We start from the raw sequence: 22,817 nt of genomic DNA on the forward strand, positions 1-22,817 counted from the left end.
TCGCCAAGGTGGGGGCAGTGGTGGTGGTGCAGGATTGGCGGCTTGGAACGCGACGGCGCTCATGATTAGCATAAACAGAGCGTGTTCAAAATAACCAATCACTGTGGCAGCTGGTCGCTGATGATGATGATCTCTGCATGATCCATCAACCCTGCCACCGCGTCAGCTGGGCTCTAGGCATGCACCACCACAGCCAGTGCTCGGCCCATTGTTATCCCTCTGAGGTCGATAAAATAGATACTACTTTGTGTAAAATCCCACCGCTTGGCCTGCACCAGAGACAGCCTCCTGGCATTGTCTCACCAATGCTAGCCAAAAGACCCCCAAAAAGCGAGCAGTACAAGGAAAATGCAAATACCAAAGCATTAATAGCTCGGGTTCAGGAGTTATGTTAATGATAATCATGATATTTATAAGGAAACACAAAATGGCCAATAATGTGTTTGCATTTCCTTCTAATAATGGATAAGGCGCGCCTGAAATACATTAAAGCAATCGCCTAATGTGCAAGTATTATAACCTTCCCAAACGCTTGCAAAAACACCCACTTAGTAACGGGGGTATAGAGCACTCGGTAACTGGACATACTGTGCCACGATAACGTGGGCAGGACAAAGAGGGGATTTGACCGTGACAAGGAACGACGCACGCATACGCGATGACATATGCGTGCGCGTACGTCATCAGTTTTGACGGAACGGAGTCGGAAGGAAAGGGCCACGCGGGAGGGCGTGTGGCAGAGTTCGGCGCCAGCTATCACAGAGTGCAGCCGTGTCCCAAATGTATGTCGTTTTAAAACTACTTTACGGAATTCGCATTGATGAATGTACATCGGGCGGGTTTGCATCGATGTATTTGTATAAGTGCGTACTAAGATGGGGAGGTGGTTTAGGGCAGGGGTCCCCAACCCCCGGGCCACGGACCGATACCGGCCCGTGGCCTGTTAGGAATTGGGCCGCACAGCAGGAGGTGAGAGCGGTGAGTCGATGCGTGGCCCTACCCCATTGTTTTATGATTGACCACTTCCATCCGCGCCTCTTTCCCGCACTGCGCACTAGTCTCAGTCACAGTGTTGGTAAGCCCAAAAGCTCTAACCCCTAGTAGCCAAAATGAGTAAAAAACAAACGTCGCTGGAGAGCTTCTTTGAAAAGGGGGAAAGACCCAATGATGAACCCCTCCCCCCTCGGTCCATGAAAAAATGGTCTTCCACAAAACCGGTCCCTGGTGCTAAAAAGGTTGGGGACCGCTGGTTTAGTGGCTCGGAGAGAGTGCAACGACTGTGATCAAGCGCTGAGCCAGCAACGCCGAGTGGCTGGGTTCAAGTCCACGTCCCAATGCTCCGAGCACTTCGAGCTCCTCGGCGCCACCCTGGACTTGGCCTCCTTTCACCCTTCGACCGCTACACCGACCGCACCACCAGCAACTCTGGCGACGACCACCCCAAGGCCTTGCGCCATTCGTGGCCGCTCGTCACCGCTGAAGTCGCCACCACTCTCGTCGGCAGCGTCGTTGGATCTCGCCTCGACTCCCTTCCTGTCCGACCTTCGTCGAGTGACCTCCAGCAACTCCAACGGTCGCAAAACCAACTCGGCCGCATCGTCCCCGGCGCCTGCCGTCCACGGCGAGACGCCCTGACACTCCCTCCGCTGGCGTCACGTCGCCAGCAGGGACAGCGACAACATCGCCTTCTGCCTGTGCCTCTGACAGTCCTTGTTGTGTTCAACCACCGTCTTCCCCCTAGCGCCTGTCTCCCGGCACCACAGCTCACGGTGGAACTCTCCGCAGCAGCACCACTCGCACGCCTCCTCCTCTTCCTGTCTGCACAAAGGACCGGGACCATCACTGCCGGGCGTCATTTCTCTGTAGTAGCCGCCACCACCACCACCATCATCATCATCCTCCCGCTGCACATTCGCAGCAGCAGCGTTCAATCCACACCAACTTACAGGAGGAGACACTTCAAGGCCCCCACACCTCTCTCCAAGGGACACTGAGCTTGGCTCCAACCTCAGAGCCTAGATTATTTATTTCTGTAATATACTGTGCGCATTATGAATTGCATCATTTGTATGATTAACAGATGGTTCCCTGAGCCCCTAAACATTGGTGATCATCCTGTGCTGATGAGTCCGAATAAGGCTGACACCGATCTACAGTTGTCTCTCCCTTGTATCGGTCACATTTGCTCAAATGTATTTTCATGGTGACCTACGACAAGAAGACCGCAATGCAATACTATGGGAAAGGCCGATCAATGTTTGCATAATGCACAGAGGGGAGCTTTTCACATATTGTCGTGTGTTGTTTGAAACTTCTGGGTTTCTAGCTTGGACTATATTTCTGGGAGGATGCGTTTCTCTCTCTCGTCATTCACAGACTCGATTAAACATTCCCCATTGTGCCTCTGTTTCATTGTTTCCAGCAAAGTTTAAAGAACACGGAGCCACTTTGCTACTCGAAACTGGTTCAGTGAGACCGGGGTTCAGACTATCGCCCATGAACACTCGCGCAGACTTGTGGTGCCATGCCAGCCAATCAATGGTAAGGATTTCATTTGCATGTTTTTTTATATTCACGCATTTTCTAGAGCTGGGCTATCAGATGAATCAAGTAATTGATTACTCTACCGATTATTAGTTTGATCATTCGACGAATCGACAAAAATTGTTGTGGGGAAAAAGGCTCACCTCTGTTCCCACGTGTGCCGCTGGACGGGAGGTGATGGGCAGGGCTTGGTGAGGCCATCGGCATCATCATCTGAGTCATGGTGGGCGTGGCTTGTAGGGGGTTTCCCACCTTCAGGAGGCAGGATTTCGGGGCGATTGCCATTTTATGGGGCCCTAGTAATTGACAACAAAGATACTTGATAAAACATTTTAGTCAAATCGGCTAACATACTTGTTTTTCGATGTAAAGCTTTCGTGACTGCAGGGATTCATCTTCTTGGTTCTTTCGGTAAAGTCGCGTAGAAGGAAAATAATAAATTAATAAAAATAAAACATTATAAAATAATTCTCGCGACGTTTCGGCCACAACGCAAGCAGCCGTCCTCAGGTGAAGAACAGGTCTGTCGGAAAGACAGCGTCTGAATGACGTCTGAATGACGCTGTCTTTCCGACAGACCTGTTCTTCACCTGACGACGGCTGCTTGCGTTGTGGCCGAAACGTCGCGAGAATTATTTTATTATGTTTTACTTTTATTAATTTATTATTTCCCTTCTACGTGATTTTACCAAAAGAACCAAGAAGATACGTTTTTTTCTTCACGTGCTGTATGAACTATATCTTCAATCGTTTCAATATTTATTTAAAAGTTCATGGTTCACACCAAATATGTTGACACCGTTTTATTGCATCGCTTTTGCAGGACGGCAGCACGATTATACGTTGTGGAATGGCTGAAATCCGCAAGTCTTCTGGTGACTTCATGGGGAATGGATCTGTCCCTCGATCTCCTGGAACGAAGCCTTTAAACCTGCATCATCAGCTATGGCCTATTTACTGCTGGATGAAGGCATCTCCACAATAACTCCACAGTTCTAAAATGCCACAAGCTATCTCTAGTGTGCACACAAATTGACCGAATCGCTTAATCTGCACCGTGACACATCCTTTGGCTCCCATTCCATGACCAGTCTCATTCATCAGTCAGCATCCATTCTTGTGATGCGTCTTGCCCAAACCCACATTCCTCAACAGTCCATACAACACCTGTAATTCGCGTTTGTTCCTCTCCACGTATCTCAGTGTAATTCACAACATACATCTCTTCATGCTTTCTTTGTGCACAATTCAACATTTGTTCCACTTTCTTAGTCATTTTCCATATTTCTGATCCATATATCATCTTAGGTAATATGCACCGATTGGCAACTATTAATTTAAACACATTTGCACTTTGCTTTTCATTGACAAACTCAGTTCATTGACAAACTCAGTTCATTGACAAACTCAGTTCTCGAAATTGCTGCGTCCTGCTCACATTCTTCTTTAGTCCATCGCCCATCGTTGGCAACGTGTCCTCGACTTGAAAAAAACTCCACAACATTCGTCCTTGCGAAATCTCAAGATGTTTTGCCTTCGACTTTCTTTCGCAAGCAAGAGCACGCCTCTTACAAGCGCCATTTCCCACGCCTCTCTTCCCCATTTGTACGATTTTCAATGTTCAGCATCCACGCATCTCAAAATATCTCCTGCATGATTTATCGTCGTTTTGGAGCGTACCTTACGTAACATATCGCGATCCATTTTCTTTCTACATTCTGCCCTCTGGCTCGCCTCTTTTGCATCAAATCAATTTCACCCAAAGCTCTGCGCTTCACTCCCCACGACAGGCCAACAAGCGGCCCATCACGCAGCAGCACCTCGCTTCATGAAGTTATACGTACAAAAGGTGGTCACGTATCACGTGCGGACATTGCAGATATTAATACTAATCATTTACATGTTATATTATAATAATATTATAGCGCCAATTTTACCCAGGAAAGCACGGCTAGGTGAGGTGCTGTATACTGGTACAGATGCTGCTGTGGTGTTGTCCAGGGGGCGGTTGAAACAGGCCGGCTGGGCTCTTAACCCCCCCACCCCCACTGCGTCTGTGCACCCCCAGCACTCTGAGTAGAGTCACGGAGAGTGGTGGGTGGTGGGGTATATCACGGGCACTCTCGCCTCTGGTGCGTGTGCAAGAACTGGGAACACGCACGCCACTGCACCTCTGGGCGGTGGTAGAGATGGGGCGAGGTCATGGCATTGCAGGGCTGCACCTTTGCCTTTTGCTGGAAAGCGGGTAAGCGCCACTGATCAGAATCTGTTTACCCCTCCAGACACGGGGGATGTGATGTACAGATGTATAACCCACGGGAGCAGGTGACCACCTGCTGAACATCAAGCCTGGCGAGGTAGCGCACGCTTTGGGAGGTGGGATTTGTGGATCCCACAGCGATGGATCGTGGGGTGCTCCCACTGTCCAACACATGGCAGTCTGCAAGGTGGCCGGAAGATGTCAGGACAGCAAATGGGTTCCTGACTTATACTTGCCGTGTGGGTCTTCTCCAGGTACTCCATCTGCAACCCGTAATCAAATACCGACACATCCTGTGGACTCAGTGAGGCATTCCTGGGTAAAATACATAGCGATACATTATAAAGCCTACAGCTCCTCTGCCAATTACCTCTACCAATGAACAAAATAAAGAATCCTTCAAGAGAGCCAAGATACAAATCCACATGGTACATTGCGTGTGTGTGCGTGCGTGTGTGCATGTGTGCGTGCGTGTGTGCAAACAGCAATTGCCCCAACAGTCTGCTCGGCCTATAGGTGGATCTTTGCTTGTTGTCTTATCTTGTGTGTGCAGCAGCGACTGCCAGCCAGTGTCAGGGGAGTCACAGCGCCACACTTGTGGCTTTGCGAGGCCCTCTTCACACGGGCACACACGAGACAAGACAGCAAAGCAAAGATCCCGCGCGTGCGCCAGTCGCTGTGGTGCGCCGTCGTCTCGACGCTGTGTGGCGACTTGCGTGGCCTCGCTTGCAAGCGTCGGCGGTGCGTGAAGAATCCGAGATCGTGGCGGGTTCGAGTATCCGGCTTCGACGAGGGCTTCTTTCTTCGCAGGGTTTTCCATTGATGTGTAATAATGTACATTAATATTAAGGTGCGGAATATCGCGCTTGACTTGCGATGATGATTTTGCGCGCTTGACTCTTTGCCCCAGGGTTGACTTGGCACATCACCGCTCCGGGCTGTGTACAATGAGCACAGCTTTGCAGGACGTTATTCGCGATCTCGTCCGACGTTGCAAGTGGCTCTGTCATAGGAATGTGAAATGTTGACGGCTGGTGGAGATTAGTGCCACCCTCGCCCAGTGCTCGCTGGAGCAGGGAGACTCTACTCGTGTGCCGTGCGTGCCAGTTCGCTTTGCATTTCGAAATGAGGATGGAGGTGCGATTTGTGTATTTTGTGTTCAATATTGTGTCAATTGAAGATGCCTAAATGTGCAATATTGTTTTGCCAATTTTTTATTTTATTTTCACGCAAAGTATGAAACATTTCATTGAAATATTGACGCGTGTGTGTGTGTGTGCTTAATGAGAAGCAGTGGTGGAGTATTTAGCCCAGGTCTCTCCCAGTTTAACTCAGCCCAAAATGAGCACCTGGTGTGGTGGTGTGCCAACATCTGCCCAGGGGATACAAAGGCGGTCAGGCGTGGGCAGCGCTGCACACACCAATCCCTTCGTTTGCCATGCCGATCACAATAGGGACTTACTAACAGCGCTTACGCCTGCAGTCTGTAAGTGAAGCATCGTCGCACATGTGAAGTCGGCGAAAATGCTAGGCAAGAGAATAACGCATTATAGGTGTGCACAGATGTACTCAATACCGTGCCTCTTTTATATTTAAAGCTGGGTAGGTGGTACAGCGGTTTGATTACACGACTCACCAAGGTAAGGTGATCCATCAACTCCTCGGTGGTCAATGACTGCAAAACACAGCTACCACTTTGTATTAACGCAGCAGTGGTTATCCTATGGATATACTGACCGTGACATAGGAATATGGAATTTCCATCATTGGACTAAGGCTGGAGATGGGAATGAGAGAGGGCAGCCTCTTCCTCGCTTAAGGAGGGAAACACTTAACTATTTTATTTAAAAAAATGTAAAGTTATATTTAGCGTGACTAATTTATATAAATTTAATTTATCTGTCTGAAACCCTCTTGGCTGTTATTTGATATGTATAATAATAGACTAATATACTTATATGTACATTTGTGTTCAATACAAAACCCTCCATGCTCATTTAGAATAAACACTGCATTGCTTGAATGGACTAATGTATTGTACGTAATTAAAGTGACTTTAGAAAGGAAATGAATCGGAGCTTCAGCCGTTGTCACTCAGCTTCTCAAACAAAAGGATTTGTAGGGATCGCGTTGAGGCTCAAGGCGCAGGAATTACACGGTTTGCTACGAACGTGTGTGGATGTGTGGACACCTCTGTGTGTGTGTCAACCTTGCGTCACTCTTGCAGGAACTCGGCTCATTACTGCCGATGGATTAGCGCGGTTGGCTACGTACGGTGCGAAAGGAGTGCAACATACATACATAGATGCAAATCGGCAATGTGTTTCACCTGCACTCATTTGAAACTCGCCCATCGTGGTGGATAATGACACGAAATTAAATTGAGGCTCGCTGACCGACTTGCTCAATAGAGTGTGGTGCAGCAGATCTCAACTATGTTGGTACATTCTAAACCAATGTTTTCATTCCACATTTCTGTGGCAGGGCCCACAGAAATGTGGAGTTTGTTCGTCCATATTGGTTTCTTTTTGTTGTTCCTACTGGTTTATTTTTTCCTTACTACTGTTTTTTTGTTGTTGTTCCTACTGGTTCCCCCCCCCTCCCCACAAGAGATGAGCAACTGCCCATTGCTCAATTGAGCACTTAAGTATATAGCACGTGTACTTTTGCATGCGTTTTGAATTGTTTAACACTTCAAATGTTATTCAGCCCACACATCAACATCCATTCTAAACGTTTCGACCAAAAGAACAAGGTATGATCGTGCATAGTTTGTTCCAGTGATGCAAAACTCCGTTTACATGGCAACGAATGGGCTTGAATGAGTCAACTTGACAATGCCCCTCGGGCTAATTGTTACATTCAAGGGCAATGATAATTCGCTTAGCAAAAGCCAACATTAGTCCAGGCGGCGTTGTACTTTCTCTTTCAAAATGCCTTTGTAAAGAATCTGACATGTCTACTCTGGCTACAGTTGAATCGCTAATACTCAGTGATGCGCGAGGTTGTGTAACACGCATTTGATTTATCGTTTTAAATAATTTTGCCTTATTTATGGTGGCATCATGGTCAGCCATCCAATGCGCCTGCGTTTGTTAATATCCCCCGATGCTTGTGTTAATTTGTTCCCGCAAGGGTTTATGAATGTGCGCGTGTCCAGCGAATGTGGTGAGCCTCTTACAACGGAGCTCCCGCGTGATGAGGGCATCGACGCAGGGGTGGTGGTGGTGGTGTAAATAGTTAACCCTTTCGTGTTACCAACGTCTCGTTCCCAACCGTGATGGATGGATGACAGCTTGCGAATGTGCATAAGGAGCCGTGAGCGATCGAGCCAGTCAGCCATCAGAGCTTCCAGATAATATGCAAAACGTAGGACCCTAACAGTCTATGCACAGCAATTGCAACAATCTCGTGGGGAAAATTCCCATGAAACATGGAATCTGTCACTACTATAGTATCACATCATAGCTGGCCTGGAAAGAACATTGTAAGAAATGCTGTCTTGCCCATCAGGGCTATGCTATTTGCGTGGGATGATTGCTTATTTAATTGTGACGTCCTCTTGTGTTGGTTTATGTTGAACGACTGATGCCATCGTGGGCAATGGGATGCCATTTAGGAAATATTTCATGAGCTACTCTTTGTGATTCCCCTCCCAACAATGTCACTCGTGTTGTTTCATTGCCGCCAATCAAACAACACACGTTGTTTGAGCGACACGGTAATTGCTTGCGGGCTTAGTGTTGTTCCGACTTCTGCTCTGCATTGACAGTTAAATTGTACATACTAGAGGTTTTTGGGTTATTAATTTACGCGATCTAACCCCAACACCTCTATTATGGATGATATTGGTCGCGAAAGCCTACGAGTTCAATGGTATCTGTACAATCCACAGGTCATACGTTTCAGGTCACATGCGAGAAAATGCGTATTTCCCGCAAGAATGTATATATATAAACACTTAAACCACAGCTAGCTTGTGAGTCGTTAAGAAGTTGTGCTTAACTTTGCCGAAACGCATCAGCCATAAACATGTTTTTACAATGAGCCACATTTCAACTGACAGCGTTGGGTGATTTCAATCTTCGCATCGATTTGAAAAAGTATAAGGTCGAACGTTTTGCAGCTCAAATAGTGGTGAAGTCACGAATCAGTGTCATTGATTTACACAGAACCATGTTGTCAATGTCGGTGTATGAACACATCGCAGCATCGAAGTGATTAGTGGAGCCAACCAAAAAAAAAAGAATTACTCTTTAAAAAAGAAAAAGCACATTTCTAAGGGCAGAGAGTGGCAACGATTCGAAAGATTATTGCCACAACGCCCCTCAGTTGCCCTGCTATATGAATGAAGTAGCAGCATCTTTGGAGGATAGTGCTGTGACGTGACTGTTAAACCTGTTAATCTACTACTAAGACGCACTTGCCATGTACATCGTGTAAATAACGATAGTGTGTGTGTACATAACGGGTGGGAGTTGATATTTCTCAACAACAAAAAAACCCCAATACGAGCATTCCACAGAAGATCACGTGCATGTGCGTCTGTCTGCCTGGTGTTCCTGTAAATATCCCCCCTTGAATGTCACAATGCACTGGAGTGCAGGAGAGATCACGAGATTCTTTTCCGCTGTGTCCCCCCCCCCCCCCCATTGCTTTGGAGTCCAATGTTGTGTCTCGAACGTGTCGCCATGTCCCTTAAATGTCCGTGAGTGCTGTCGAGTTTGGGGAAATCCGTACATGCGTCTGCAGTCCTGCCTAAAGCATGGAAGGCTTTGCATTTCCAGCGAGAATATTTACCGTTGTTGTTAAATGCTTCAAAAAGCTTTCGCTGAGAACAGCGACTAAGCAGAAGACGTTAAAGTCATTGGTGGTGGTGACCATGAGGTTTGTTGTCAACCGTGCAACGGCTGAGAGAGGCCTAGCAGAAGGAAGGGAGTGATGGCGAGGTGCAGTGGCTTTTGACAGCATTGACTGTGATTGCCTCTGCAGCTCGGCCTTTGAAGAAAGCGGCATTTTCCTGTGATCGCGCACGGAATGGGTGCAGAAATGAATGTGCATGTGTTAATTAATGTAAGGGCATTGTAGGCATCACATTTGCGAGTCAGTGTCGTTTTGTACGGCTGTGTTGAATTATGAAGTTACAAAACAGTGTGTGGGATTATTATTATTACGTGAGTACAGCCAAAATAATGTGTATTGTGTTGTCATGAAACTCTTTGCTAAAACAAAATATTTCCTCAAAATACACATTCACATGTGCAGCTTTGGTTATTTAACGTCACTGAGAAGAGATTTGTATTCATTAGAGCATGAAAAACCCATGAGAATCAATCCATCATGTATGTAATTTTTTAACTGTACATTTTAACTTTGTGAATCATATTAGTAATTTTATGTATCCATAAATGTATCTGCTCCAGTGACATAATTGATGTTTTTTGGATTAAATGCATATTAAATATTTTATGTGGAGAAATCACACTACAATGCCCTTACAATTCAATTTATCTGAGGCTTGCAATTATGTGTAAAAATGAAAAAAACAATACTAAAAATAATGTTAGCTATATTTGTGACTCATTATAAAGAATTTTAATTATTTCCTGTGTTGTGATAAAATGTTATGGAAATAAACAAATGTTATGCGAATAAAATGCCAGTTGTCATTTATCTGCTTTCACTGCTTAGTTACGTTTTTCAAATGTATGAAAGGGACAAAGTCTGGCAACTTTAGGTATGCAGAGCCCCAAGAGTTGTGATTGGGAGGGAGTGAGTCTGGCTGTACGAGGCTGGAACAACAGTTGAAGGTGATTCCTCAGCTCAGCTGTTCGGGCCCAGAAATTAGCAGGCGCAATGTTCTGTCAAGTAGCAATGCGGCCTATCGAACCATACGCGGGTCAATAGAATAAGCACCACTGTTGGAAATCAACAGTCCACCTTCCTATGGGTATACTGAATCATGCCGTGTCAATGTGGGATGCCCACTGGCTCAGGACCACGGATGGTGTTGAGAGTACCGCCCAGGGCTGTGGCTCTCACTTCGTGGCCTGAAGATGACTCAACTCCGCCTCTTCGCGGCTGAATTCAATGTCTCGTGACTCAGCAGCGACTCGAAGTCCCCGTTGCTCTCTGATTTGACGTCCGAATTACGTCATAAGGACTGCTTCTTTTGTGATCCGGACCACTCGTTCCGTTGGGCTTTCTCTCCAATGTTCTTTCTTTGCTCAAATAGGCGATGTTTTTTTTATTTGATTATCAAGAAAGGGTATACATTCAATGGGAAGGATGTAATTAGATTTCTTTGAAAACACAAATCCTACTCAAGTCCTCGACATTTACAGATGACGTGTTATCATTACGAGCAAGCCGCGCATGTTTCGTGTGTGGCCGCCCGTCCGTCCCTCGCAGCCAGCCACCAGAACTTGTACAATATTCTTGTATCGAACACTCTCTTTCCAACCTCTTACCTTCTCTATCGCTTCGTCTATATCTATTGCTGGCCCATGTTCCTCCTCTATATTCCTTCCCTCCCTCCCCTGTACCTCGCTCGCTTCCCCCGTATCTCTCTCCCTGTTTCTCTCTCTCTCTCTTACCTCTCACCCTCGCTCTCCTTATCCCCACCTCTCCCTTCCCCGTCTCAATCTCTCTTGCATCTCCCCAACCTTCCCCACGCTGCCTTGTCACGTTCCCTCGCTCTCCTTTTTCCGTTTTTCTCTCCTGCCAGTCGCACGCGCCCGTTCACTCTCTCCCCGCCCCCTCTCCTGCCTCCTCCACATCCCTCGGTCACCACCCTCCTCTCTCTCCTCGGGGTTGGAGGGTGGGGTGGATGTGTTGGTACGCGTGACGAACCCGGCTCAACCACGTGGGTTGCGGCTGATGCATTCAACGCAGATGCACGCGGCGACGTCACTACCACGCATTCGCATGCGCCAGCCAGACGGACAGGAATCCAGGCAGGAAACATTTTTTACACACTTTTATTGAACTTGCCCTGTTGTATGTTCATATATTTTTAAATCTTTGGTGATTAATATCTTCGGATCTACGAAGACTAACGAGTTGATTAATTGTTTTTTTTATAGTACGAGTATGATATGATTCATGAACACGTTTTTTGGTGGAGTTTGTAAAATGTCTACCGTAGTCATTTCTCCGACTTAAAAAATGAAACCGAGTAACACTAAATATACAGGGGGATGCTTCAAAGAAATGTTGATACTTCTGAAAATTTGCAACAATACCACGAGAAATGTGCCTCCGGGCTCTGGAGACCACCTGGAGAAGATTCCAGACACGCGTTGACAACGATGGCGAACAAGTGAAGATTCTTTGACTTTTGAAGCTATTAACATACATTTCTTTTATTCACGTTACAGTGTGTTATTATCCGTAATTTTTCCCATTCAAAACGATAGTCCCATATAAATGTAAAGATTTTTTAAGCACCCTGTATTTTAAGCAAACAGCCAGTCCGGCTTTGCATAAGAAGCGATATCAGTCTCGCTGAATTGAAATCTAAATGCATTTACAGGGTTATGAATGGTCTGAATAGCGATCCATCATAAACTCCATGATTGCCTTTTAGAATACGTCACTCTGAAGATGTTGTTACACTTTGTAATTTTACACAATCGTTAATAACACCGCGGAATTTAAAGGAAAACATCGTAGGGGACGTTTCAGACAACGGCCCTTCTTCATGGCTCAAGCAATCACCAACTAATCTGCCCGCTAAGCTTCAGTCGTTCCGCAATTTCTTTTGAATTCTTTACTCCGGATACTTTTTTTGCAGCCTACCGGGGACAATTTTCCCTTGGGAATCCCCAACCCCTCTGAGACCGCGGACATCAGTGAGGCCATCTGGTCGCGATAAGTGCTGCGATGCCTTCAGAATTCTTCCGAATAATTTCTTCACCCCGCGGATTCTCTCTCGCGAGGGCTCCCTCGAACCGTCTTCTCCAGCCGAGCCGGCAAACCACCCAGCGCCATCGTCTGGATATCTACTCGGGCTGAACGATTAATCGATTTCAATTCGAAATCGCAATTTGAAACAATGCGATTAGCAAATCGCAAAGGCTGCGATTTTTTGCGATTTGGAAAGTCCCATTACTTTGTCATTGGAATTGTTTAATTTATTATTATAATAACTTTCTTTATTTAACTTCACAACTGTTCTATGTTTGATTGTTCTATTTCAATTAAAATTTTTAATAAATACATGTTGGAAGCAATTCAAACCTTTTAAGTTCTCATCTTTGCATTACGATATATAGCAGTTCACATTTTGATGGTATCACTTGGTAAAGCTCCATCGCATGTTTAAATCTATTACACAGCGAATATTGAACTGAAGATTGACTTAATAACATTTAATCTCAAATCGCAATCGCAATATCTGTCAGAAAAATCGCAATTAGATATTTCCCCCAAAATCATTCAGCCCTAATATCTACCTACCGGTTCTGTATCAACATCACCCTCACCCCAATCATTCCCCCCCCCCTATCCCCCAACATAGTTGACAGCTCTCGCTTCTGTAACGCCTCAATATTTCCCGAAAGTCAGATGTCATCGTTCACTCGTTTGAAATGGGTCCCTGCAGCCGACAGGAATTGTATCGCAATGCGAGTCGTAGCATCCTGGTCGCATTCCGCCCCCTGCTGCTCAAGAATGCCGCGCTAGTGGAGAGTTTAGAGTTGCGCTTGAGACGCGTGCGTGTAGAGTCCAGGGGTCGGCAACCTACGGCTCCGGAGCCGCATGCGGCTCTTTACGGGCTGCTTCTTGACGATATGTACGTATGTACAGTATGTACTCAGATGCATTGCGGCTCTTGAAATACTGAATTTTGTACCGAATTGGAAAGAAATGGCTCTTCTTGTTATTTTGGTTGCCGACCCTCAATCGCAGTGCTGCACCGTGCCGTTCACGCAACATTTCATCACGACGGCGCCGATTCCCGGCCAAGGCTAACATCAGTGGCGAGTGATTTTACGAGCTAACAACTCAACCAAACGTTTGACTTTCGCAGGTGAGCTACGTGGCTCTTTTGCCGAAGCGAGCTGGCAATCACAAACGATAGTTCTACGAAGTGGCATTATCATCACGTGGACATTTAAAGCAGCCAAATCGTCTAAACGCGTGTTGATTGTAAATGTGGAGGGAAAAACCGGAGGACCCGGAAAAAAAAACCCACATCCACGCAAACTCTAAATACAGTAGACGGGCGTCAGGGTCGGGATCGAACCCACGACCTCGTGTATAGCAGGCGTGGTGAAGTATGGCTAAACGATCCCCCATAACTGACACCCCATAGGGAGGCCTTCAGCCAGCAGTGGGTTGACACATGGCTGTTAACCTGCGAATGAATGATGACGGTAATTAATTATTTAATGGATTATTAAGCGGGGAAGACCTAACAGGGAATGTCCTGGCGACATGAAGACATTTGGTGCCACAGAGATGTGGCAACTACTCGAGCATATTGGCACAGGGCAGTGGGTTACCCAGGAGCTCTCCGTGCCATGGATCGTGACGACGCTGATGACGAGGGTTGGCACACGCAATGCTGAGCATCACCAAAGTCGACGGACACAATCATTTACTTGTGGCAGTGGCGAGGCGCTGCGCTTCGCAAAGTCTGCAGTGGGTTCGCAGTCAAGGGGTCACGTGGCCCCATTTCGTCATTTCGTCATGTGACCCAGGGGTCCCGCCACGAGGTTAGTGATAGGCTAGCTTTAAACAACTCTTAGAACCTCCCAGTTCAACCAGTCTACGCAACAAAGACTCATTCCTGGCAGCGGTTTCAGTCTCACCACCTCTACATAACAAAAGGCTCAGTCCCATTTACATGCACCTTGACATCAGCCTCACCTGAACAACTCTTTTCAACCAGTCTACACAACAAAGGCTCATTCCTAACAGCGTGCACCGAACCTCACAATAATAATATCCAGGGCCTACCTTGGCTCCTTCCACCCTCAACCAGTATATATAAGGACTGTTTTCTTGGAATTTCTCTTACTTGATACAGCTATTGCGCTGTGATGGTTCCACCTGAAGACGGAGGCTTGTGTTGCCTCCGAAACGTCGTGATTTTCATTTTATTTTTTATTTTACTTTTATTAATGTAAATTTTGTACCTACGTGACTTTACCGAAAAAACCTAAGAATATGAATCCTTGCAGTCACGAAAGCTTCAAACTAGAATTGATTTATTTATTTTGTTGACCAATTTGAACCGCGTGACATTGACACGCAACGGTCACCTCGTTTAGAACGACGTCAGGCGGTTTTGAAAGTCCACCGTGAATCAGACGGCGCGTGGTACGTCACGGTTCATCCACCGGTATGTATTAGTATTATGCAGGGCGGCCTGCCGGCTCAAACCGCGCGCCTCTGTTCACAAGCGCACCGGCACGGCGCTGCTGCTTGGGGCGATGTCACCTCATCCACACACACACATATACGTACTCTATTTTCTTCAATTGAGTCAACTGAGATGATGGATAACTTCAGTCATATGAGTTATATGACCCGACTGCGCACGACTTGTTGACTCAAGTTTCTCGGCTCGGAGCGATCTCGGCTCAGAGCAGTGCGTGTTGTCTTCCACCAGGTGTCACTACAGGCGAGAACAACGTGAGCACCACGGCCACGCGATCCAACTGTGCATCGCGATGATTCGCGTTCCTGTGATTGAACTTGTTGGGAGAAAAAAGAAAGGTCGTGCATACGCGCCGGCTTCTGTGACGTTTCCCATCATGCGTTGGTCGACCAAATATTTAATTAGCAGTAGCGAAGCCAGCGGGGAGCTGTCACACCAGAGCGAGACAGCTCATTTGGCCGACATGGGTTTTTTCGGAAAGTCCAAACTGGTCAGTGTTTCCAGATACCGCCCGTTGTCCTCGGGGTTGTGTCTCCAGGTTGTTCGTCCACCCTGTGATGGACGTGGCCGGTATTTCTTGAGTTGCAGCGGTTCCCGACCTTTTCGAGTGTGTGGACTTCTTCTCAACCTCCAGACATTTCACGGACCACCACATATACGACGAGTTAGACCGCCTTGTCACGGGGAGCACGTGTCGCGTTATAACGGGCGGGATCCGCGTTGTGCGAAAAGTGTTCTCGAATGGAAGAACCGCGTTTTCGCCAATTATACATACAGCACTGTATTTTAAGGACTTGGAACAGTTAATGTTTTTGGCCAGCAGATGGCATCAGAGCTGTTTGCTCAGGATTTGATGTTTAACCAGGTTTTTGCTTAAACAAGAGCTTACCTCATTAGAATCGTCAAGTGTGGTCCTGTTTAAATGAGGGTTGGGGTGGTGCTTATCACCATATTCCCATGGCCAGGAGCGAGTCTAGAGCATCGTCACCAGCCATGGTCATTGATGATTGGTCAGTTCAGACTGTCAACTCAACACTTGGGAACGTATTCTTGGGTCTTTCGGTAAAGTCACGTAGATATGTTCAAAGAAAATAAATAAAATAAAACAGAAAACTACGACGTTTCGATCGCAAAGCAAGCGGTCGTCTTCCTGAAGAGGACTTGGCACAGTCGATACGTTATTTGAACCTATCCACGTGACTTTACCGAAAGACCCAAGAATATGAATTCCTGCAGACACGAAAGCTTTAAGACTTGGGAACGTGTCTTGATTATGGGATGCTTATTACCACAGTCGATTGTTAGGTCACGTTTGGTGGGGTAAAGTGTGTGCACTCCCTCCCCACTTCTCCCCAAGATGGCTGGCTAGCATGGAAGAGTAGACCAAATACACTCTGGATGGGGCTTTAGAGTTCCCTCCAGTGGGAGGCAGCTCTATAGCTAGCATTTGCAAGAGCTATCTAACCTTTATGCATTCTTGAACCCAAATTGAAACCAGGATGTCACCAGGGCTTCTGCATCGCTGTTAGAAGCTCCCACGAGCCACCTGGGTCACTTCAGCAGCAGTGCTTCATAACGATGCAAATTAAATCGGTGTTTAAATAGGACATGAGGTCCCCATTGGGCCAGCATCTCTCCGCGAGATGTCCTGGATATTCACCGCAAACGTTGGCGGGAGGATTGTGCACCACAGCGTTCATTGCGAGGGCTTCCTTCAAAGGTCACTCCTGGGAGGGGGCAGCGCTACGAGACGTCTGCAGAGGCTGCTGGACTCCCCAAGCACGTGGTGCGGGGGCCTTGCCACGTGGTGAGCGGCTTCCACCGTGGGCCCACTCACACCAGAATTAGGCTTCGCTCGAGATTTTCATCGTGATGCTGGCATCTGCTTTTGAAGGACGCCCCCCTCCCTGGAGCGCAGCTTCTAAGCCTCCTTGGTGCTTAATCGCGATGACACCACGGGGAAAAGAAACGGACGACCGCCGAGTGAGCCACGCCAGTCAGGGGAGATTGCTCAGGAGACGAAGATAGATGCTTCATTAGGGCCCTTCGCTCGGTTAATTAAGAGTCTCCGTGTTTAAAAGAGCCACGGGGCAGTTACGAATTTACATTGACGACCCTGAGATCGTGGTTCACATTTATAGGGTCCTATGGTGAGGGCCAATCTAGCCAGTGGACAGTCCCTTGTTGGCTGCCATAGAATGGGAGTCATTACAATGACAGTTTGAATTGATACCAGACTTGGATTTTAACCCGCAACTTCCATTTGTAAAGCAAGCCAAGTGGACGGTGTGAGCGAACGGAAGGATGAAGACCCAATTTATCGTGCAAGGCACCCAAGTTGAAAGCCTTCAAACTCATTTTGAGGAGGACCCTTGCCCGAGATGATGTCTAACCATTTGCTAAACTTTTTTGTCTTGAGATGCCAGATGAATCTCGAGTGCCCAGAGATAACCCAAGCGTCGCATCGATCTTCTCTCCTTAATCCCTCTGACAGGCGCAACGCGTTGTCAGCTGGGATGCCTCGCATTGTCTCAGCGTCATCCACAGAGGGCACCCTGCAGGGAGAGATCACGAACGCGCTGCATCCGCACATCGCCTCCAACATCGCAAACGCTCTCGCCTGCAGCGTCGTTGCGTCGCGGCTCGACTTCTGTAACTCAGGCCTCGTCCGCTCCACTCTCAGCGACCAGAATGATCTGCAGCGCTCACAAAATCACGTTGCCCAGAGTTGTCCACGGTCCCCGCAACCCTCGCCCTGACTCCCTGTCCATCTGTCGTGCCCTTCATTTTGCTGCCCATTTCGACCAGCGCGACCTTCAAGATCGCTTGCCTCTGCTACCGCGCTCTAAAATTCGGCTCACCCACGGTACCTGCCAAGTCCTCCGCTGACGCCTTACACACCTCACCGAATTGTAGTCAACTTCGTGCACGACGCAGAACCTCCTTGAAACTCGCAGGACGAGGGCCGTCATTGCTTCTCGTCGTTTCTCAGTCGCAGCCCACACGGTCGTTTGGAACGCCACCCTCCCCCCCCCTATTCACATCTGCGACGATCAATTAATGTTTTCGTTCAAAAACATCGAAGAGGCGCATCTCTTCGGCTCGATGTTTAATCACCGAGTCTCCCCGGAACCGCGCGACGAGATCTGACACTGAGCTCGGTTCAGCGCATCAGAATTGCGTCTTCGGTCGGCAACATTGCGCGCCTTATAAATTGTATTATTATTATAATTACGATTGAGATGCCAGGTCTATTCAAAGGTGGTCGAAACTGGGATTCGAACCCAGGATGTGCGAATCGATGGCTCTGTGCTCTGAGACAGTCATGCTTTATTCCGTTGATATGTTGTAACATATAGCTGTCATAATTATGTTAGCACAAAATAAAACAGTTCATGCCAGAGATCAATATCGGTTGTACAAACTGCCCTGACTCTTTAATGCACGCTTTATTTTGGTGTGCTGAAATGAAAATCTTCATTTGCTGCATTCATTTTTTACATTTCATCAATTCACCCTCATCGGTTAAATACGCGTCAACTTGGAAATATTTCATAATGTGCTAGTTTCACATGAATCGTGTCAAGAGATGTGCACGCTTTACATGCAAAGAGAGGTATTTAATTGCCTGGCAACTTTTGTCCAAATTTTCGATTACAACGCGTTGGTGCAAAATCTATCTTGAAGGATGATTACACATTACAGTTCACGCGTGCATTATGCACAGTGATGCTAAGTTTGACTTTGTCTTGTGCACAATGATTCAATTATGTGTGCACTCGCACACACATACACGAACGTGCTGGCAGGTCTGCGGGTGAAAGTTCTGTAAGCGAGCACCTAAACAGCCCGGCAGGACATTCACACACTGCACCAGGTATTTATTCAAGGCAAACGACAAAGATCCCTCGTGTAGCCTTAACAGAGTGTTGGGGCAAGTGCTGTTCGCGAGTAGCACCTATGAAGGCCGGCACAGCACACGAGGGGGTGGGTGGCAAGCACCACGCCCGGCTGCCTTTGTCTCCCCTAGTGGCGACGTTAACACATCGCACTAAGTACTCATTTGAGGCTTAGTCGACCTAGCGGAGGCCCAGGACTGTTTCAGATAGTCATCACTGGTGTTGGTGGCCGTGAGCTGGAGTCGAACTTGGGGTGCCGGGTTCGGAGCGCAGCGCGCTAACCGCGCCGTGCCACTTATCTAAGGCACACACACTCACTTCACAATGCGGGGTAATGACAGTCAGCGATTTTTAGTGTCAAACATTTCTGATTTATAGTTTAATAAAGAGGCTAAGATTTGTAAAATAGCTTAACGCCATCACACTAAGTGTCTGCCATCTGTTACGACTTTTTTCCTCCCATGAAGTAACGGGTTCACTCTGAGTTATGCTTTGTGATGGTGTGGACCTCTGCGCATTTTGAGAGTCCAATTTATTTTTGCAATTATTTATGCACTTTAACAGTGAAGAGAATCACTTGGCTTAAGTGCTCTCTACCCCGGGCTAACGTTTGTCCTAGATTTTAAAAATCCATGTACATGAGTTTTAAGTTCCAATTTGCTTCAGGGAGAGCAAAAAATAAATTATATTGCAACAAGATGTGATTACTTCTTTGGAATAGATACCTGCATAACCAAATGGGTTTTTCTTTTTTTGTCCAAGAAAATTGATTAATTAATTCAGAGTCTTACATTGTTTTTAATTGAAGTCAGCTTTTAAGGAAATTAATGTGCTTCTCTCTAAAAAATAAGTTACGTTTTGCACTTATTCCTGCAATCTTGGAAAATAACTTAAAAAATCTAATGGTGCAGAATTAATGATCGACTTTAATGGATGGTGGAATTAAAATAAAGTTTTGGGGGGAAAAACATGAAGCAAAGCTTTTATAAGTACATTAGCTGTAAAATGTTTCGTAGAACTGACGGTCATGCTGTGACGTGCTTCAAAATATATCCCATCTTTTAATGCTTTAAATGAATACGTTTATTCACCCACAATGTATATGCAATTAAGCCAGATGTAATTTCTCTCTTACCGTGCTTAACAAAAAAAAACTCTCAAAATTTTGATGTAAGTCTCAAATATGTGTTTTTTTTTATCTTTCATTTAAATGTGAAATAAATAAAAAAGAAACCCCTCCACTAAAACATGTTCACAATTTCGCAGTTTAGCGCTCTGCATCTCAACTCTGAGCATAACTCTGCAACTTAACCGCGTACGAATATTTAGTAATTATTACCCATGTATTATGCAAATAATCCCGCCGGGGATATAATTATGAATCGGCGAGCTTCAAATGAATGAGGAATTAAGATGATTTTTACTAAAATCCGCACACTTAACGCTAAAAAACACCGAATGTCATCACCAAACTATTCCTTGTATGACACTATGTCTCTGTGCTCTACAGGCAATTAGTCGCAGGGCGAATCGTGATCCGGTCACTTTCGAGCGCCTCGCGTTTCCAACGCACCGAGTCAGGAATTGCCTTGCGACAGCGAGTAAGTGAGCGAGCGAGCGCGATCTTCGCGGCGAGACTGAAGCGGCCCTCAAGCGGAGTCGCGCTCGCCTCGCCGATCGGTGAGGACGACAGAGATGTCGTCGGAAAAGATTGGAGCAAGTCCGTCGCCCCTAAATGCCACGCTCGCAAGTGCAGCCGCACCATGAAGGCAGCTCCTCTAATTCTTCGTCTTCTTGTTCCCATCATTCCACTTCACCGCCCAGCCCCCAATTTTATTTCCACGTCCGATCCAAAATCGTTTCCCTTGATTCCAAAGACAGAGTCTCATCTTTGGGGAAGCCGTCACCCCCTCTCTGCATCGTATATGCACGCTCTAATTTATGAATTAATCGTCGTAATTTAACGCCCACGTTAATTCCCGCCAGCTAGGAGGTGGGGAAGGGGGGGGGGAGACGATGGCCTGCTGACGAGATGCCCAGCAGACAAAAGCCTCTCTGGGTGATACCAGCGAGTACCCGGACCCCCACCCCCAGCTGCGTGTCGACAAGAGCCCCTCGGCCGTGGGCACTCGGCGCGATCCGCTGACGGCGAGGAGCGCCGCACCTGCAGGATGCTCGCTGCGCTCTCCGCAAGTGCCGACATCAGCGAAAGAGAAGTTTGTGAGAAGCGAAAAAAAGAATGTGCAGGCGCTGCCAAGTCAGGAAAGGGAAACCCCTCTGGACTCACGGAAGGAGATCTCCGGATTTCCAGAAATTCTGCTGTATACAATTTTCATTTTTTTCTTCAGACGGTAACATTAACGGTAAGAACATTGACCTCGAGGAGGAAAATTGGAATCGTTAATAGCCACGAGATTCAGACGATGTTTATTAAATAAGAGTTGCCGGTAAGTCAATTCATTAGCTGTGGTATGGCTGAGAGAAGCTGTGCATTGAGCGCTATTGGAGGTGACAGAGGGTATATTTTTTCTTCCTGTGGAGATACTAATCCCCGCCATAAGAATGTGGAATTGCCACGTAATGGCTCAGGGCCACCAGCAAACATGAGCAGGGAGATATTCCGCCTTCGTAAAGAAAAGTCAGCTGCGGTTGAACCCGAAGTCATCATGGAATTTAAACGTGAGGCTGTCAATTTACCTTCCGATTCCGATGCAGTGGACGACGGCGACATTGATGCGTAATCTTTGATATTAGTTAGCTGGCTTGGCACATTCTCACACAGTGTGTCATTGTGCCCAAGTCAGCCAACACATTTCACGTTGTCCTCTGTAACCTTCCAACGGTCATTGTTGTTCCAGTGAGGCCCGCATTTGTTAATGTTCAGTAGAAGCTTGCACATACACCCCCCACACACATATTTGACCAATATATATGCGCGTATATATATATGTATCACGTGCTTTACGAGGTGTAAAATTGTTGCCGCTTCAGCGATCTTTCACAATAAATAAGAGGTTCAAGTTAAAATGCAAACATCGTTTTTGCTTTCACCGACAAGAATGTCTGGAGAGTGCTCGCCACCTGCCAGACCTTAATCTGCAATTCTTAAGTTGGAGCCTCAAATATGAAGCAGCGGAGAGAATGAGCGGCGCTAATTTGAAGTCTTGACGTCTCCCTTGCTCCAAGCGGAGCGTCAAGCACAGATCATCTCTGATGGCAGCTCGGGGCCAGTGCTGGAGATTTCACATCGCTTTGTTTTTACCAGTTTCAGCACAAGGCAAACCGCTGTTGACTTCCCACAAAGTGCTCCTGAATGTTCTTTATCTGGGTACAAAGCCTCTACTAAATCTCAACTGTGCCTAAAAAAAATTGCTTTGCTCTCAAAGCCATATTTCTCTGAATGTGAAAGCAAAACTGTTAAATCTATAAAGAAAATCCCTGAGCTGGCAACACTGCAAAGTGGGATGTATGTCAAAACTAGGAGTGCGTGGCATCATTACATTTTATGTGTGATAACCCTTTTATTTAACGCACGCCTGCTTTACAGAACGTTTTGAATACAGCTCAGTTGATGGGACAGGAGGGCTCACAATTGTGGGGTTGTGAGTTAAAATCCTTGACATTGGTCACTGATTACAGGATGATGATGATAATAATTAGTAGAATGATCGTCGTCATCTGAGTCATCGTTGTCAATGCCACCTTCGTCATCGCAGAAGCATTGTTA

The 22,817-nt window shown here is 46.7% G+C and overlaps 1 long non-coding RNA gene across 1 annotated transcript in view; it reads left to right on the plus strand.

The window, feature by feature from the left end:
- Positions 1-10,461, plus strand: part of LOC144730015 (uncharacterized) — a 35,749-nt gene extending 25,288 nt beyond the window's left edge. The window contains exons 4-5 of the long non-coding RNA XR_013587780.1: positions 2,423-2,541; positions 3,368-10,461. This is a non-coding gene — a long non-coding RNA (uncharacterized LOC144730015). The remainder of the gene's footprint in view (positions 1-2,422; positions 2,542-3,367) is intronic.
- The last annotated feature ends 12,356 nt before the right edge of the window (positions 10,462-22,817 follow it).

This window comes from Lampetra planeri, chromosome 34, assembly GCF_965212315.1.
Source record: "Lampetra planeri chromosome 34, kcLamPlan1.2.h2, whole genome shotgun sequence".
In the NCBI taxonomy this organism is placed as follows: domain Eukaryota; kingdom Metazoa; phylum Chordata; class Hyperoartia; order Petromyzontiformes; family Petromyzontidae; genus Lampetra; species Lampetra planeri.